Source organism: Symphalangus syndactylus, chromosome 5 (assembly GCF_028878055.3).
Source record: "Symphalangus syndactylus isolate Jambi chromosome 5, NHGRI_mSymSyn1-v2.1_pri, whole genome shotgun sequence".
Taxonomy (NCBI): domain Eukaryota; kingdom Metazoa; phylum Chordata; class Mammalia; order Primates; family Hylobatidae; genus Symphalangus; species Symphalangus syndactylus.
This window is the reverse complement of record NC_072427.2, coordinates 26310116-26329117: the sequence shown is the minus strand read 5'-3', so window position 1 is coordinate 26329117 and position 19002 is coordinate 26310116.

Here is a 19002-nt window from a genome sequence, read left to right as displayed (position 1 = left end):
TGGTTCATAATAATGAAAGAGTAAATGCTTCAAAAATTCATAGGAATCCTAAACGTGTGTCCATCTAACTATAGATCTTGAAAACTCTTGGAGCAAAAACTGACAGAACTAAAACAATTAGGCTATTCACATCTTTTGCTTCCTTACTGAATTTTGTCCTTGTATGTTTATTTTAATGATTAATTTAAAAAAGATATGCTGAAATCTACTATGATTGTGTGTTTGTGTGTTTTTTAATTTCTTTTCTAAAATTTTATTTCTGTCCTTTTTTTTATATTCTCTGCACCTATGTCATTAAGTGCATGAACATTTATATTTGTTATAACTTTTTGGTGGTTTGACCCTTTTCCATTAAGAAATATTTGCCTTAATTTCTACTCATTCTTCTTTCCTTAAAATCCACTTGATCTAATTTTGGTCTACTTACATCCGTTTTCTTTTATTTAATGTTTGCACAATATATATTTTTTCCAACCCTTTTCTTTTCATCTTTTTTTTTTTTTTTTTTTTTTTGAGATGGAGTCTCGCTGTGTCGCCCAGGGTGCAGTGGCACCATCTCGGCTCACTGCAACCTCTGCCTCCTGGGTTCAAGGGATTCTCCTGCCTCAGCCTCCCGAGTAGCTGGGATTACAGGAGCACACCATCACGCCCGGCTAATTTTTGTATTTTTAGTAGAGATGGGGTTTCACTATGTTGGCCAGGCTGGTCTCTAACTCCTGACCTCAAGTGATCTGCCCACCTTGGCCTCCCAAAGGATTATTTGTAATCCAGTATGAAATTCTTTCTATTTTATTTGGTATATTCTATTTACTTTTAATATGATTACTTATAGATTTTGGCTTATATCTATCATTGTTATGTATTTTTTCTACTTAAATGCTATCCTTTTTCTAGTCTTTCTTTTCTTTTTTTTTGGAATAAGTATTTTTTTTTATTATGCTATGTGAACATCCAAGTTAGGTTGATAGTTATCTCTTCGAAAAAAACATTATTTTAGTGATAACCTTTATGTGTAATTGGCCTGAAACATGCACTATTTTCTTACTACTGTCTAACATAGATTATCACATTTACCACTTCTCTGACAATCCAATATCGTAAAACGCTTGAACTCCATTAATCTACCTCTTTTACACTATTGTTGTTTTATATTTTTAACTGCAAAATATATTATTGTTTTATAGAGTAAGTAATTTAGTTTGCCTACAGATTTATCATTCTCATAGCTCTTCATTCTTTCTTGTATCTCCAGACTTTCATTTGGTATTAATTTCCTTCTGCCTCAAGAATGCCTTTTAGTATTTTTTTTAAGATAAATCTGTTGCTAATGAATTCTCTTAATTTTTGCTTGTCTAAAATTTCTTTGTTTCAATTTCATTATGAAAGATATTTTTGTCAGGTTAAGAATTCTAGGTTGTCATCATTTTAATTTAATCATTTTTAATTTGTAAGCATTTTGATATCATTCCATTGCCTTCTGGCTTCCACTGATTCTGTCCTATTGTTGCACTTTTAAATGTATTATTCTTTCTTCTCTGGCTGCTTTTGAGATGGTCTATTTGTCTTTGGGTTTCAGCAGTTTTCCTATAATGACCCTCAACAATGTTGTGGTAATGAACAACTAAGATGATCCCCAGTGATCCCCACCTTCTGATGTTCATGCTTTGTGTAGTTCCCTCTACACTGTACCAGTTTTGGTATGGATGACTACTACAATTTGGCATAAGTTATGGTATGTCACTTCTATGATTAGGTTATGAAAAACACAGTAGCATCCATCTTGGTTCCTTTCTTTCTCTCTTGGATCCCTTGATCTGGGAGAAGCTGGTTGCCATGTTATGAGCATGCTCAGAGGAACTGAGGCCTCCTGTCAACAGCCATATGAGTTTTGATGCAGATCCTCTAGCATCTATCAGTTCTTCAGATAACTGCAGCCCTGGCCAACAAGTTGAATTCAACACCATCACAGACCCTAAGCCAGAATCTTCCAGCAAAGATACTCCTAAGTTTCTTTTCCTCAGAAACAGTGAGAGATAATATCTTTGTGACTTTAAACAACACCTTCCTCTATGCTCTGTCCCAGGTATACTGGAATTGTTAATTACCCTGCCTGGGAGCACTTTCTTAATAAACTACTTGTGCAAAAATCTTTCTCTCCATGTATGCTTCTAAAGAAGCCAACCTATGGCCGTAATTTAGAGTCCGAGTCTTTGCTCCCAATGGCAAGCGTGTTCTCAGCAATCAAAGTACTTTCAGTCCAGCTCTCAGATGGGAGAAGGGCCACCATGAGGCCTGAAGAGAGAAAGAACCCACTCAGCGCTTTCTCTGAAGAAACTCATACATGAAAATACCTTGACACATGAATACTCAGAGATGGAGTGCCCCCAGGGATGGCAGAATCAAGGTTATTTCCATGGGAGTAGGTAGGTAAAGTGAAGGTGAAAGTCAGTGGAGTTGAAGACAGTAAGGATAAGAACTGAGACCACCCCCCCAAAAAAAACCCATCAGGTTGCCAAATTTTGCCATTTTTTTCAATAAAGGTGGACATTTCAATAGGAGACTGGTAGTTGACAAGAGGAGGGTCTAAGGTAACATCCAACCCAGAGAAAGCATTCAATAAATATTTGTTGAATGAATGAATGGCATTGTAGAGGGAGATTGTGAGGTCAAGAAAGTCTTAATGAATAAAAAGCTGCATGGAAAGATAGCAGATTTGTCCATTACTTGAATCTACATATTGTCATGACATATTGTCTTATTTACCTGTCATCCTGAGAATAGGTGTAGTTGAGGAGTGATCTATTGTTTAAATAAATAAATTTGTTAGCAATTTCTTAGACACAATAAAAGTGTTTACAACTTTATCTTCTTGGGTAAGAAATTTCTGAAATGATAAAGTCATGTTAATGTAAATAATGTCAGTTCTGGGTCCTATTAATTTTGTGGTTGCAGTCAGGTTGTTCTCAAACTTTGCTCCCACTCCCATTCAATATACGGGTGCTTGTAAGACCAGATGCTTTGGCTAGCCCCACAGCCTCACTGCATTGATGGCCTTGAAACATTCTACCTGAGTTAGATAGTTCTGTCAAATGAACTTGTCCCCAAGAGAACAACAGGTGGAGGGAATAAGCAAGAACTGTATTTACTTATCTAAATAGAAATTTTGGAATTTGAAGGCTTGACCTGGGCAACCAGACCATTAGAAATAGGCCAAATTCTTCAGTGAACTGATGAGTGAATCTTGATCATAAAGAGCTCACTAAGGGAATATGAAGACCTCAGGGGACTAGAAACAGAGATTACAAACTCTCATAATAAAGATTTTCTATCTCTGCAATCTGGATGTGATTCGTCATTGCATTACATGGGCAAGAAATGGGATAGATTTGAGGGAACCAGAAGGTGAGGTCTGGCGTGGGATGTCACCTGCTCCCACGGCTCGAAGAATGCTGTGTAGCAATAAAATGTCCATAAAAAATGATGAGTTCATGTCCTTTGTAGGGACATGGATGAAACTGGAAAACATCATTCTCAGTAAACTATCGCAAGGACAAAAAACCAAGCATCGCATGTTCTCACTCATAGGTGGGAATTGAACAATGAGAACTCATGGACACAGGAAGGGGAACATCACACTCCGGGGACTGTTGTGGGGTGGGGGGAGGGGGGAGGGACAGCATTAAGAGATATACCTAATGCTAAATGACAAGTTAATGGGTACAGGAAATCAGTATGGCACATGGATACATATGTAACAAACCTGCACATTGTGCACATGTACCCTAAAACCTAAATTATAATTAAAAAAAAAAAAAAGTCTGAAGATTTTGCTGGCTGGTGGGCTCTCTCTTAAGTTACCTTACTCCAGGACCTTATTACAGGGAGGAGTGGATTCTGATTAGTATAGCCTGACCTTCCCTTTCTGCCCTGTAAGGTGGGGAACAAGGAAGTGGGGGAGGTACCATCCGCTTGAGAAGATTTCCCTTGGAAAGAGTCAGATTTCTCAGATAGGAGAAGGGGGCTAACCCTGGAATCATTTTAAAAAGGCATAGAATTCTAAAGGGCACAAGGAAAGCAGTGGGAAACCAGATGAGGGAGAGGCAGCCCAGAGCAGTAAGAGGATGAGACTATGGGGGGACAGACCAGTGGGGAAAATACATTAAGGAAGTGATTAAAGATGAGAGACATAGTGAGGAGGCTGGAAAGATAAACTAGGCTACAGAATTTCCAAAGAGTCAGTCCCAGTAATTCCCTGGTGTGTGGGATGGAGGAGGAGTGGCCACAAACGCGGTAGAACGTGGGGCACTCACAACTCTTCAGGAGATGGAAACAACGGCTGAAATTAAGCCTGTTTCCGAAGAAATCAAATGCCTAAAATAGCTGCAGCTCCAGGTCGGCGTGGCCCCAGGCCTCGCTGGAAGGAGTCAGCTGCAGCCACGACTGCCTTGCTTACTACAGCCCTGTTGATGGTGCAGCCATGATCACTCCCCTGGATTTTGGCATATGGTTTTGTTATTATCCATAATGTCCCTGCTGTTGTGAATTTTCTCCTTTTCATCTTTTTTATGAGTATTTTAATGGGAAGTTGTTGGGGGGCTGCCTCAGGCTGAATTTGAATATGTGTAATTTTAAGGAATATTCCCTTGAGGTGGGAGTTGTGTTGGAAAAAGCAAGGGCTTTCAATATCTCACAGCAGCCCAGTGAATCAGGAGGCATTGCTCCTGGTTTATAGAATTGGAAACTGAGTCGGAGGGAGGAAAACACTGACAGTAGGAATCAAAGTCTGACCAGATGGTGGCACAGAAAGGGCAAATGGTTTATTTTTTCAAGGTTGCACCACTAGCAAGAGAGAGAATTGATACCAGAACTGAAGTTTACTATTAATAATTTGCTCACATCCTGTGTCTATATAACCAGGCCAGCTTCACGGGCATTGAACTGTGCAGCAACACAGTTTCCTGTGCCCAAAAGGGCCCCACATTTGGTTTAATGATTGTCTGCTGCCATCTTGAAATTCATAATAATTTTTTGGCCAGGGGTCCCAAATTTTCATTTTGCCTGAGGCCCTGCAAATTGCATAGCCAGTCCTATATATACTAGCTGTGTACAAGAAAGTGTTTAACTTTGATTAATATTTTATTGATCACTTCTACATGTCTGTATGTACACTCTTATGTAGACACATTCACAATAGTGTAGATGTGATTACTTTGGGAGATTTCGTTTCTAAGGTCTCCCAAGACCCAGAATGAGCAGAGAAATTCCTTCTGGCAGCTCACAAAGGCTCTGTTGCCATCCAGATGAGTCCTATGGGTTAGTCCAACACAATATTTATATTGAACAAGCAGATAGACTAATTTAAAACTTGTTTTTGCATAAATATTGAGGAACTGTACAATAAAGAATTCACCTCAATTAATCATTGCTTTCTTTCTTCTGTTTCCTTACCACTCCATGTCCAGATACATAAGCAAATTTTTCATACTTTTAATCAGAACATAGGAACAATGTTATATACCCTTCTAGATTTATTTAGTTTTTTCTTCCCCTGGATCCCTTCTCCCACACTGCAATATTGCTTTATTAGTTTTTAATTTTAATGACACCATTGTCTCCCACTGAGATGATCTTACATAATTAATTTTAAAATTATCCTCCTGTGAACACAAATTTTCATTTATTACTTTCACAAACTGTAGAGCACTGACTCTATGCCATGCCTTATGGAGACTGTGTTAGGGACACAAAGATAAAATGTGACCCTGAGTCTCACAATTCTTTAGGAGAAATTAGAGCTCAGTGAGCATCTTGATTTCTACATTCAGTTTAACTCCTAAGGAGAAATTCCTTGAAGAGAGATTGCTGGATAAAGAAACAAGAAAGAAGAAAGAAGAAGAAGAAGGAGAAGAAGGAGAAGGAGAAGGAAAAAGAAAAAGAAAGGAAAAAGAAAAAGAAAAGAAAAAGAAAAGAAAAGAGAAAAGAAAAGAAAAGAAAAGAAAAGAGCCAAGCACTTTTAAGGCATATTGTCAAATTGCTTGCCAATTCATAGTCCCTCTAGCAATGCGCAAATGTACCTGCTTCACTGAAACCTTGCCAACATTTATCATTTTAAAACTTACCACTAATTTAATAGGCATAAAATGACACAGAATTGTTTTAATTAGCATGCAGTTCTTTTGAAGCCTCACCCCCAAATCTCAGTAATTGCTTATTTTACCCCTGACACTTCACTTTATCCACATAGAGCTCTGACAACCCCAACCCCCTTTTTTTTCTTCCTGTAATGGAATCAGGAGACATATATTTATTTTATTTCATAGAAAATATAGTGTGGCCTAGTAAACTTCTTACAACACGTAAAACTATTCCCTTAAAGGGGAATTCTTTTGCTTCCCTAAAAATTCTATCTAAGGCATTAGTTTCTTCTTATCCTATCCTGAAGTAGGCAGGATCATTCTGAACAGAAGCTGCTTTTACAAGCATCTTCAAACATTCAAGTTATTGCAATGCGCACTTTGCAACAAGTCTCCACTGCATATTTATAATTGAGGCCAAATACAAGCAACGCTCTGTTCAATTTCTTCCTGTTGAATCACAAATTCCCCCAACGGACACATGGTGCTACTCCACGTTCCGTAGAACAGAGCCCCGCCCACTACTCAGTCAGGCACACGACACAGCTGAGCCAATCATATCTTCACTCCTTGAACAGCTGGGCCAATGGGTGGCATGGGGTTCAAGGTGGACCAATTGCAGTCTTTCCCTGAGATTGTTCACACTTTACCTGGCAGAAGAGAAGCTGCTTTTCTTCTGTAGCTCTGTTAAGATGTGAATATGGAACTTCCAGCTGGCAGGCTCTTGCCCCTTTCCCTGCTCCCCAGCCCACCAGTGGGCAGGAGAGAACGCCAGGCTTGGAGTGGAGCACAAAGGGTGGGGGGAATGGGTCCTGGCAGGGCTCCACTGCCAGGTGCAGTGATTTCCAAGGGCGGCTCCCACACACCCTTCCCACACCCTTCCTACATTACAACCACATGAATTTTTTTAAAAATAAAAGAATTCTGTGTTTGTTTCCTTTGCTCATTCTAGTTAGTTTTCTTCACCTGCAAGTAAGAGTTGATATTTATTCTGAGTCGCGTGGACTTGCCCTACATTGTGTGGTGTTAGTTGCTCTCAGACGGTGTGAATAAATTTCCATAATTATAAAAATTCAAACTGAATGGTTTGGTGTGTAAAGTTATTCATTCAACACATATTATGTGCCTGCTATAAACAATTCTAAGCACAAGTGCTGGAGATGGAAACCCCCATCTAGGCCATCGACCAGCCAAATGATTTTTTCGATTCATAAAATGTCAAAGTGGATGTGAATAATTTCATTTCATCCCCTTAGCCTTTCATTGTACCAATAAAGTGAATCTAGCATAATCAGTTAGCGAGGATCTCGGACTAGAATAGCGAGCCCCTTCTGTAGCATTACGCTGAAATCAGGCCCTGGAAAATGGAGATGCTGTTAGATGTAAACACCTGGGCCAGCAGCCTGGGAGAAAGATAGACGGGAAATAACTTTATTATCTGTGTAGTTCTTGTATCAGGAACAAGCATTTGGTGCTGGGGATATATTTTTAGCAGAGGCATTGGGTTTCACATAAATAGTACATGTCTTTGTCAAAGGCCTCGTTTTCCTATTCTCTGGAGTCATCTGCTACTGTTTCTACACTCCCGCCTTCACACATTATTCAGAAGTGTAAATAACAGCTGCCAGGTTGGAATAGCTTCTTTCTTCCCCCAAGGCAGTGTGAGGTGGGGGCTTTGCCCACTCACTCTCCAGCCTCCCTTCACAGTTACAGCCAGAGCATGGGGCTGCACCCCCCTGGACAAGCTGGTCCTTTTTATGCTGGAGAGGCAGCATGTATGAGTTGTATGAGCCACCGCACCAGGGCTAAGATTTGCATATAGCAAAGGAGGAAGGCAGGAAAAGTATTCTTGGAAAGCAAAGCCCCTTAAACCCAGTAATCATTCCCTTCTCTAGGACTGGGCTCCTTCTCTGTTTTATGAGAAGTCAGGCTCTTCCAGAAGGGCCTTGGGACACTGGGGCAGAGGGTGGCTGACCAGGGGGTGCTCAGACATTATGCCAGTCGGATCATTTGTCTCAGTCCTGATTTATTTCCAGGCCTATTCACTGGAGGAAGGTGTTGGCATCAGAATAAAAGAGGGAGTGTGTGGGCTCCAGGCTCAGGAACCCAGATAACTCAGGCTAACTCAGAGGACTTTGTGAAAATGCTAGGACCTTTGTTTTTCTCCACAAGGTACTCATTGACTGTGCCTTGTTGTTCCTCAATGAAATGTTTGAAATGAGTGGGGCCTAGGGACAGTTTTGGAGGATGGCGGAGAAGAAAGTTTCAGGGAGACCACAATCAACCCAAGGGAGAATCCAACAATAGGGAAATGGTTAAGTAACCGACACCTCATCAACCTATGGCAATAAGGAAAATGCTGGACAGTGCTAAGAAGAAAGGCATGCTGTAATTTGATTGGGATGATACAGAAAGGAATGATAATAAATGGTTAACTTTAAATAGGAAGATTCTAGTTTATTCATTTCTGTTTGTTTTGTTCTATTTTCTGAACCATCCCTCTTTCTGTTTGCCAACCTCGACAAGGGGCTTTGCACTAGTTCTTGCTTTCCCAAATGTTCTGTCCCCAGTGGTGGCTCGCTTCTCTCATCCTCAAGAGACACCTGCTCAGAGAGCCTTCCCTGAGCACCAATTGATAATATGTCCCCTGCAGTAATTACAGATGCTTCCAGTTTAAAACCCAACAAATAAAAAACAAACAAAAAAGTCAGAAAAATTGGACTAAAATTAATTTTAAAATAGATGTTTAGGAGGAGATATCCTCACTTTCAGCTGGGATAGCCAGCATATACAAGCATACATCAGCATAAGAATGCAGCTTAAGTAGCAGCATGTCTACTCTTGTTTTTTTTTACAAGCAGTGGTAATTGTTAGACCAGGGTGATACAGGGAGAGTGGATGCTATTCTTAGGGATGATTGAAATAAAGTATTGTGATTCTATAACTTAATGTGATGTATTGTTACCCAGATGATTTACTTGTTGTCATAATTTCACAACCTGCCACTGGTCCGGACTAATTTATTTACCTATACAGTAATGTGAAATAGGAAACGGATCTTGCCTTCCAGATGGATAAAGCCAAGGTGGTTAGAAATGATGAGTTGTTAATGGTCTGAGGTCCATTCACTCAGTAAATAATTATTGAATGTTTATTCTTGAGTAAACACTATTGATCAGAATGAGAATATGTTGTACTGGAGAAAAGGAAAGAATCAAGGCTAGTCAATAGCACTGACATTGGTTAAGGTACTAGCGTAAGGAAATAATGTAGAAATGTATGGGATCCTGGAGAGGACACCAACAGAACTGAAGGAAGGTTTCACTCTCTGGACCATAAGAGCAGGAATCAACACTGGATGTTTGATCAAGTCAAGTTTAGACTTTGGTAAAGGCTGAAATAGGCATATGTTACTCATAGTTATTACCTGGCAATGGAGTTCTCTCCTCGTGCTTATAGGAAGAACACATGGAAATTAAGTAAAGTGCAATAAATGGTGAGATAGTAGGTGGCCTATTTAATTTCACCTCAGGGGGGATATACAGATTGGGAATTTGGGGTACCCAAATAAATCAAGAGCTTCACCTCCACGTTGCCTTTCCTCTTCTAGTTGTTGCCATCACTGTGTGGAAAGAAAGTTGAATGGAGGGATGGTGGAGTCATTCTAGTGGATAAACATAGTAGCCTGCTGTTTGGATTGCTTTCTCATTCACTTGCCATTCCCCAGAAGGTTTGATTCTTCCCAGAGAATGAGAAAGGGAGTTCAACAGGAAGTCAACAGTTACCATATTCCTAGGGACAGCGATGGGTGCTGGGGATTTGTTGGTGAATGCAGTCCCTACCTCCAGGGAGCTTACAGTCAAGCAGGAGAGACAGATGAGAAAACAGTCCATTTCAGCAGTGTGATAAGTGGTTCATGAGAGTGGAAGGGGGGTAATGAGGGACCTCACATGAGTGACCCATATTGAGCTTTCAGGTGGTGAGGAAAGTGTCTTAATTTTAGCTAGGGATCATTTTAGCTAGATCCCGAAGGACAGTTGTGATCTGGTGGGTAGAGGAGAAGAGGATAGTCCAGGGAAAACGATCCACATATGCCAAGGTCCCAAGTGAAGAGAAGAGATGTGTGTTTAGGAAACTGGATAGGGGTCAAGTGATTGGAGTATGATGGGCAAGGAGAGGGGTAAGATGACCCAGGATAAGTGGGCAAGGGCCAGACATTGAAGGGATCCCAACTACATAATTGATGGCAAGGAGTTGGTAGAGAGGGAGAGGCTAAGATTATGAAAGACAGTGGTATTCAGGAGGGACAGATCCAGAGGGTAGGACCTGGAGCAGCCGTGCAGGGTTGGACCCACTCAGGGGAGAGAAAGTTCTTCATTGTGACAAGGATGGACATGGAGGCCGTTAACCTGGAAAGTGGTAGTGCCACAAAGGCTGATGGCACACCTGGCTGGTGACTCCTTCCTCTCTGAAGCCGGGGGTGATACGTCCTGCTGAAAGTGAAGTTGGAGGAAGATAGGAGGGTCTGAGAGAAACTCAGGGGTGGGTATGGAATTGGAATCAGAGCTCTTAAGGAAGATAAATAAGGATTCCTGGGCAATTTTGAGTCTCAGTTGTGATTTATGACTACATACTTGCAGGGGCACAATGCCATGTGATTCTGCAATGTTCTCAAGGAGTAAAGGACAGCAGGGATCTGGGGAACAGATTCAGGGATGGTGTTTTGATGGGCACATGTGACAGAAAGCCAGGGAATGCCAGGTAAAGAAGACATCTTGAACACACACACTTACTGTTGCTCATTTTTGTGTGTGTGTCGGGGTGGGGGGAGTTTAAAAGGACTTTTTAAAAAGCACAAACCCACAAGCACAAAAGACATCAGTGACAAAATCCTGAGAGCTGAAAAGCCAGTGTAAAGGGGCTAACTGACTTAGCCTTTGATTGCTCCAGCAGAAGACTGGAGGTTCATTTTCTGAAGAGAGTAAAAGGAAGGTATTTGGACTGTGGTGAAACAAGCAGAGCTGAGAGAGGACCAGACTGGAAGTAGCAAGATCAAGTAAGGCAGAAACTCTCAGACTTCAATTCCTGGGTTCACAAATGCTAGCTAGCAGCCTGGCCTTTGGCCTCTAGCTGGGATTTAGAAGACCAGCTATGACGAATGGCATAAAGGTGCTGGCAATGGGGCTGTCCAGTGGAGTAAACCAGCTGGACTGTTATAAGGTGAAACTCATCATGGCAAAGTGCTTAGAGCATCAGTCAGCTTATTGCCCCCACTTTTAAATATGAACAGGCAACCATGAGATACCAGATATCCGAGGAAACATGCCAACATAAAATATAGGGACTAAAAGAAACACAGCAGAGGAAGAATGCAAGGAAACTGAAGGAGACAAGATCTGCAAGAGATAAAAAAACTAACATTATCTAGCATTAAGATCTTCAGGGAAGAAGGGAAGATATTGCAGCCACAAAGTGAAAATAGGAGAGAGGAGAATGCCAAGAGGTAGGAAGGCCTGGTATTCAGGGGCTTGTACTATGGGAGAGAAATGAAGGGATTCCTAGGATGCTGGTGAGGTGTGATCCCAGGGCAATAGCTATGCCCCAGGTGAGGAGGACAATGAGCCCAGAGGCCAGATTATCACAGAGATTTTTTTTTTCCAAGGAGTTTCAATGGACAGACCTGAAGTATCTAAATGTATTGAAATTTTGAAACATTTAGAATAGCTTTAGTGAGGAATACAGAAAAACAAAGTTAGGGAGAAAAGGATGAATTTCAAGCATATTTTGCAGGAAAGACTCAGTCTGAATAGCACTTACATTCTCATAATTATGTAAACACTAAATGTTGAACTAAGCTAAATTACCATAAAACTAAATTAGAGAGTGGAGAGCCAGAAGGAACACTTGCATGGGGCGGGAGATTAGGAGGGAGAATGAAAATGAAAGAGAGTTAAATTCTCATTTTCCATAGTGGGATGTCCATAGACCATCCTAAGATGAAAAAATTGAGAGCAAATAAGTGTGTTCTATAAAGACACAGGGATAAGTACCAAAAGAATGAGCTAACAGAATTAAAACTGGTTTCTTATCTAAGGAATGGGGGATTGTGTGGTAAGTGGATAGAAGACTTCTATTTTCGTTACTAGTCAAATAACAATCTGGTTCTTTCAATCTTATGTGCATCTTACTAAAGAGAAAAACACAAAAAGACAAGGAAGTGTGGGTATCGGGAAGAGGGATATCAGAGTGACAGATCATGGAGCCTAGGCAGAATAAGAACATGAAGAAAGAATACTGATGGTAAGGAGAAGGGAAGTAGTTCAGAATGAAGAAAAATGGGGTTAGGAAAGAGAGCTTGTGAGTGGTTGTCAGACGCAGCCTGGAGAAAAGTCTCAAAGACTTCCTATTTTGCCTAAGTCTATGTTCTTTTTATATTACCATTCTAGGTGATTCCATTACCTTAGGAAGTTTTCCGAACAGTGAAATTTAGGGTTACGATGTTAGTAACCAACCTTAGTAGACCAATCAAATGAATGCTGTCAGAGAGTTGGTTTTCTTGATGGGAAAGTCCAGAAAGACCTCTTCTGATGATGTAAAGACTCTTGGAAGTTTGGTCCTCTATGGTGACCTTGTAAGCTATCAACTTGGCGAGGCTACGCTACATTTCCTAGAATTGACTTTCTTACATATTGCTAGCTATGGTGGTCACAAGGGAGATTCTTGAGAGACTTGGAGGGCACAAAGGAAGCAGCAAGCACTTTGTCATCTGCACACTTGTTGATGAGCTGCAGATTCATGCACAGGTGTGATGTGGCAGCTAGGTGTGCAATTGCTCTGCCTTCCCCTGGACCCTCTTTCAGCTTCTCCAGCCCCTGGGCCAGGTGTATCTCCATGACCATGGGCCCCAGCTTCTGCAGTAACCCATACCCTCAAGGTAAGAGACCATTCTAGTTTGTCCTGGTGGGTTCCAGCTAATGTTCATGGACTCTGGCCTCCTCATACCTTCCCTTTCTGACTGCTTACCCTGTGAGCTTCTCACCTGGGCATCAGATGTGGAAAAAACAACCTCAGAGACACTACTTAACTAGCTCCCTGTTATGGACTTTGCATATTGAAGCCCTAACCCGCAATGTGGCTATATTTGGAGATAGGGCCTTTAAGAAAGTAAGTAAGGTTAAAAAAGGTTGTAAGTGTGGAGTCCTAGTCTGATAGATTTCCAGCACTTAAAAGAAGAGACACCAGAGATTGATTTTCTCTCTCTCTCTTTCTCTCTCTCTCTCTCTATGCACACACAGAGGAAAGGCCATGTGAGGACACAGCAATAAGGCAGCCATTTACAAGCCACATGAAGGCCCTCACCAAAACCCAAATTTTCCAGCCTCCAGAACTGTGAGAAATAAATGTCTGTTATTTAAGCCATTCAGTCTGTGGTATTTTGTGATGGCAGCCCAAGCTAATTAATACACTGCCCAATCATGTAAGCCAATACCCTTTAGCAAATCAATCAATCTATCTATCTATCTATCTATCTATCTATCTATCTATCTATCTACCTACCTAATCTACCTATCAATGATATACTTTTTTTTTTTTTTTTTTTTTTGAGACGGAGTCTCACTCTGTTGCCAGGCTGGAATGCAGTGGTACGATCTCCGTTCAGTGCAACCTCTGCCTCCCTGATTCAAGCGATTCTCCTGCCTCAGCCTTCAGAGTAGCTGGGACTACAAGTGCGCGCCACCATGCCCAGCTAATTTTTGTATTTTTAGTAAAGATGGGGTTTCACCATGTTGGCCAGGACAGTCTCAATCTCTTGACATCGTGATCCACCCACCTCAGCCTCCCAATGTGCTGGGATTACAGGCTTGAGCCACCATGCCAGGCCTGAATGATATACTTATATCCTAGTGATTCTGTTACCCTGGTTGAACTCTTACTGATACCACCTTCCTGGTGGAAGAATGACCTCCAAAGATATCCAGTTCCTAATCTCTGAGCCTGTGAATGTTAAGGGATTCATAAAATGTGATTAAATTAAGGATTGTGAGCTGTGGAGATTATCCTGGATTAGCTGGTGGGCCCTAAATGTAATCACAAGTGTTCTTACAAGAATGAGGCCGAAGGAGATTTGGCGACCTAGAAGAAGGTGATGTGACCACTGAAGCCAGAGCCTGTGCTGCTGGCTTTGCAGATGCAGGAAGTGGACAGTAGCAAAGGCATGCAAGGAATGCAGCCCTAGAACCTGGAAGAGAGAAGGGAGCTAGTTCTCCCCTAGAGCCTCCAGAAGGAGGGCATCTTGATTTCAGCTTAGTGTAACTGGTTTTGGACTTCTAATCTCCAGAACTGTAAGAGAAAACGTGTTTTGTTTTAAGCCATCAAGTTTGTGATAATTTGTTACGGCAAACTAATACAGACAGTAATATATTACAACTCATAATAAGTTATAAAAAATAAATGAGTTATAAAAAATCCATGAGTTCATTCTAATAGTAGATAAGTAGATAGACAGATGATAGATACATAATAACAGAATGAAAGAATACATGAATGTCAGGTAGGGGAGAGGGAGGGCTCCTCCTTACAGTAAAAGTTGACTAATTAATGTGGAAGGAATGGTGGAAAATCATCATTTTGTAACCAATCCTTAGGCAAGAATCATCAATGAATGCTAAATTTAGGGGGAAATTGTGAGGATCAAGGGAAATCATAACTGCTGTTCAGTTTATCAAGTGGTCAAAATTAGTATCACCAACAAGAGCAGATGGACATTGTGGACCTCCAGATGTGATATCCTGAGTAAAACAAATGATCACTTTTGTAGTACCATCTGGGGGGTACAAGACCTGTATCTAATTATGAGAAAACATCAGACAAAACCAGCTAAAGGAATATATTATAAAATAACTGACTTCAGCTTTTCAAAAATGTCAATGACATGCAATACAACAGAAGGTTATGGAACTGAGATTACAGGAGACTAAAGATAAATGATAAGTAAATGCAATATATAATTCTGTCCTGGATCCTGCACTGGAGAAGAAGAGTGCTATTATTAGGGATATAAAATATTAAGAATATTATTGGGACATAGAAATAATTGGAATATGGATGATAGATTAGGTGAAATTATAACATCAATGTTAAATATCCTGAATTGAATATCAGTGTTGTGGTTACATAAAAGAATAACCTTATTCTTAGGAAATACTAAAATTGTAAGGGGAAAGGAGGTATGCCTTCATCCTGTGAAAAAACATTTTCAACAAATACTGGGGGAAAGGTTACTATTCTCGAAAATCAATGAGAAAAAACCACCTTATAGAAAAATGATTACATAATATGTACAACAAATAACAGAAAAATATACATGATATATACTCAACTCTCTTGTAAGTAAAGAAATACAAATCAAAACAATGAGATGCCATCTGTTACCCAGAGAGTGGCAAAACTGAAAGAGTTTGGAAATATAAAGTGTTAGCGCTGAAATGGAACATGGTGGGACAAGATCATGTAGCTACTTTTAGAGAACAACTCACTATGGCCCACACGCACAAAGAGGCAAGTACAGAAATGTTCATTGCAGTCATGTTTACAGTTAGAAGCTAGAAGCAACATGAACATATGTAGGAATATGGCTAGAAACTCAAGTCCTTCCATTGAGTTAAAAAAAAAAAACTTGTAAAATGATATTACATACGCAATTAAAAAGTTAATAACAGGCCAGGTGCAGTGGCTCACGCCTGTAATCCCAGCACTTTGGGAAGCCGAGGCATGTGGATCAGGAGGTCAGGAGTTCAAGGCCAGCCTGGCCAACATAGTGAAACCCTGTCTCTACTAAAAATACAAATATTAGCCAAGCGTGGTGGTGGGCACCTGTAGTCACATCTGCTTGAGAGGTTGAGGGAGCAGAATCGCTTGAACCTGGGAGGTGGAGGTTGCAGTGAGCCGAGATCATACCACTGCACTCCAGCTTGGGCAACAGAGTGAGACTTAGTCTCAAAAAAAAAAAAAAAAAAAAAGCCAATAACAATAAATATACTACCAAACAACACAGTATGATTTTATGGCTCTAGCTATCTGTGTCTAAAATTATACAAGAGCAAGGAAGATGATCTTAAAGGATATGCATCAAATAAGAACTCAGAGTGGGGAATGCTCAGAGGTGACTTCAGCTTTATCTCTACTGCTTTTTTTTTTTGTAAAGGGAAATTTATTTCTATATTGCTTGCATAGTTAAGGATTACATGTGTAATTAAGGATTTCATATATAATTAAACATTAATTCAAAAATGTAGGCAGGAGTCTTTACCTTCCCAGACCATTTATAAATCAATTTTCTTTTCTGTCTTCTAATAAATCAGCTCCTGTAAGCATCGTGAATGAGGGCCACATACTGCATAATGGTTCCCTCTGCCACTCTGGCTTCTATTTTTACTCTTCCTTGGAACCTCTGGGCATTTGATTTCAATCTGTAATGTCAAGATTTGGAAATTAAATTTAGGTGAGTTCAAAAGAAGAGTGTCTCTAAATGTAAGCAGCTTGGGTATTTACCTTTTCCCTGTTCAAACGTGTGCACAAGAACCTCTCTTCTGTCTTCATGTCTGTGAGAAAATTAGTGAGAAACAACATCAGGGAATCACTGATGGAGTTTGCATAATTATATATGTTGGCAGCTCTGTTCCTGGGGCATATTGTGAAATTAGGATATTTCTCTTCGCAAGCCTGATGACTAGAAAATTTGAATCTCACATACAATCACCAAGTCTCCTTAAGAATGTATGCGATGCCCTGTATAATTCTTAATGGACCTAGAATATCCCTAAAGATTTTATTATAGCACTGCAGAGTATGAAAATTTAAAGAGAGCATACTCATTCTCAAGTTCGGTCACTTTGAAGAGTTTGTTGTTGATGTTGTTTTTAATGGAGAAACTGGGGCCCAGAGAATGGAAGTGAATTCTCAACATCACAGAACCATTGGGCATGGTTGTGGGCAGATTCCAAGCCTTGATCAAGCCCAACAACACAACCGTTGTATTCATGTGATGTTACATTTGCGCAAATGTAAATTAGATGCTGGAGTGAATGGAGAAGAGGAAACTTCCCATCTTCTGTTACACCTGCCTGCACAAGTCCTAACACAATGATACAGCCCAGTACAATGTGCATTTCTCCCATGGACGTTGCCTATTTAGGAGCATATGGTCTAGGAGAGAGTTGAGGTCACCAATATTGGTGATCTGCGTGAGGATGAAGTGATGGTGAGAGACCCTAAAGAGAATGGGCCACATAAGGCATTACCTTCATTGTCAAGAATAAAAATAAAAGTTGTGTTTTTCCAGTCGTCAGTGATAGACACAATTTTCCCCAGTCATCAAGAAACTCGTTCCTTCCCCTCACCAAGGGGCAGAGGAAACACAGAGGGATGAAACTAACACTTCTCGGCTCTCACATGCTAGTGTTTTGCTGCTGTCCTCCTAATTCTGAATGGCAAGTGTGTTAATGCCAAAATTGTAAAAGCTGGTCCAGGTCTGATGTGTTCAATGTCATGATTAAAAAAAAAAAACAAACTGAAGTCCTACAGCCAGGTTTGAAAACGTAGCTGAACAGGTAGGTGTAGGTGAGGAGAATGCAGCTGAGAGGTAGCGCTGTTCACACATTTAACGAGTGGACATTGTGACTGGGCTTCTGAAGACATTCATATGGTGGAACATGCAGTGTAGTGTGTGTGTGGTCTACGAACAGATAGTCCAATGTTCTGATATTTACTGATGCAGTCTGACATTTACCCACTGTTCACCCTTGATTCTGTGTTCTATAGAATGGTGGTAATATAAGGATCATTGCCAATCCTTGATGGGTTGAAGGGATGTAACTGGAATAGGAACAGAACCAAATCGTATCTTGCCAGATTCCTTTAGGAATCAAGTAGGATGACTTATTTAAAGTACCTAGTATTTTAAAGCGCTCATTATGCAGTTAGCACAAATTACAGCATAAAACCCAGTAGAAGAGCACAGCCTTAAAATCATGACAATTAGATTTCCACTTATGTCATTTCCTGGTTGTGTCACCTGGAGCAAATTCCTGCCCCTCTCTGAGTTTCCACATTGGAAAATGAGGATTAAAGACCAATCTTGAAGTGTTGTTTGAGGTCTTACTGTGGCTGCATTTAATAAGACATAGTTCAAAACAAGAAAGGAGGTCATCTACCCTCCCTGAAAGGATCAGAGAACTTGGAGAAACATCTTCCATTTTTGAAACCACACTCTACAAGGGTCACTGCCAAATCTGGGAGGGTTGAAGGAAAGTGGTCAGGAGGGAGGGAAAAGAACTGTATTGGCCAGGGTTCTCCAGAGAAACAGAATGAATAGGAGAGATGTATATATATTATAAAGAAATCATTGATGTAGTTATGGAGGCTGAGAAGTTCCAAGATCTGTAGTAAGTAAGATGGAGATTCAAGAGCTTCGATGGTGTAGTTCCAGTCTGAGTCCAAGGCCTGAGAACCAGGACATCTGGTGGTGTAAGTTCTGGTTCAAAAGGTGGCAGGCGGCCAGGTGCAGTGGTTCATGCCTGTAATCCCAGCACTTTGGCAGGCTGAGGCAGGAGGATCACTTGACCCTAGGAATTTGAGACCAGCTGGGACAACATGGCAAAACCCCATCTCTACAAAAATACAAAAAAATTAGCTGAGTGTGGTCTCAGCTACTCAGGATGCTGAGATGGGAGGATCACTCGAGCCCAGGAGGTCAAGGTTGCAGTGAGCTGCGATTATGCCACTGCACTTCAGCTTGGATGACCAAGGGAGACTCTGTCTCAAAAAAAAAAAAAAAAAAAAAAAAAAAGATGGCTGACTCCAAACCCGA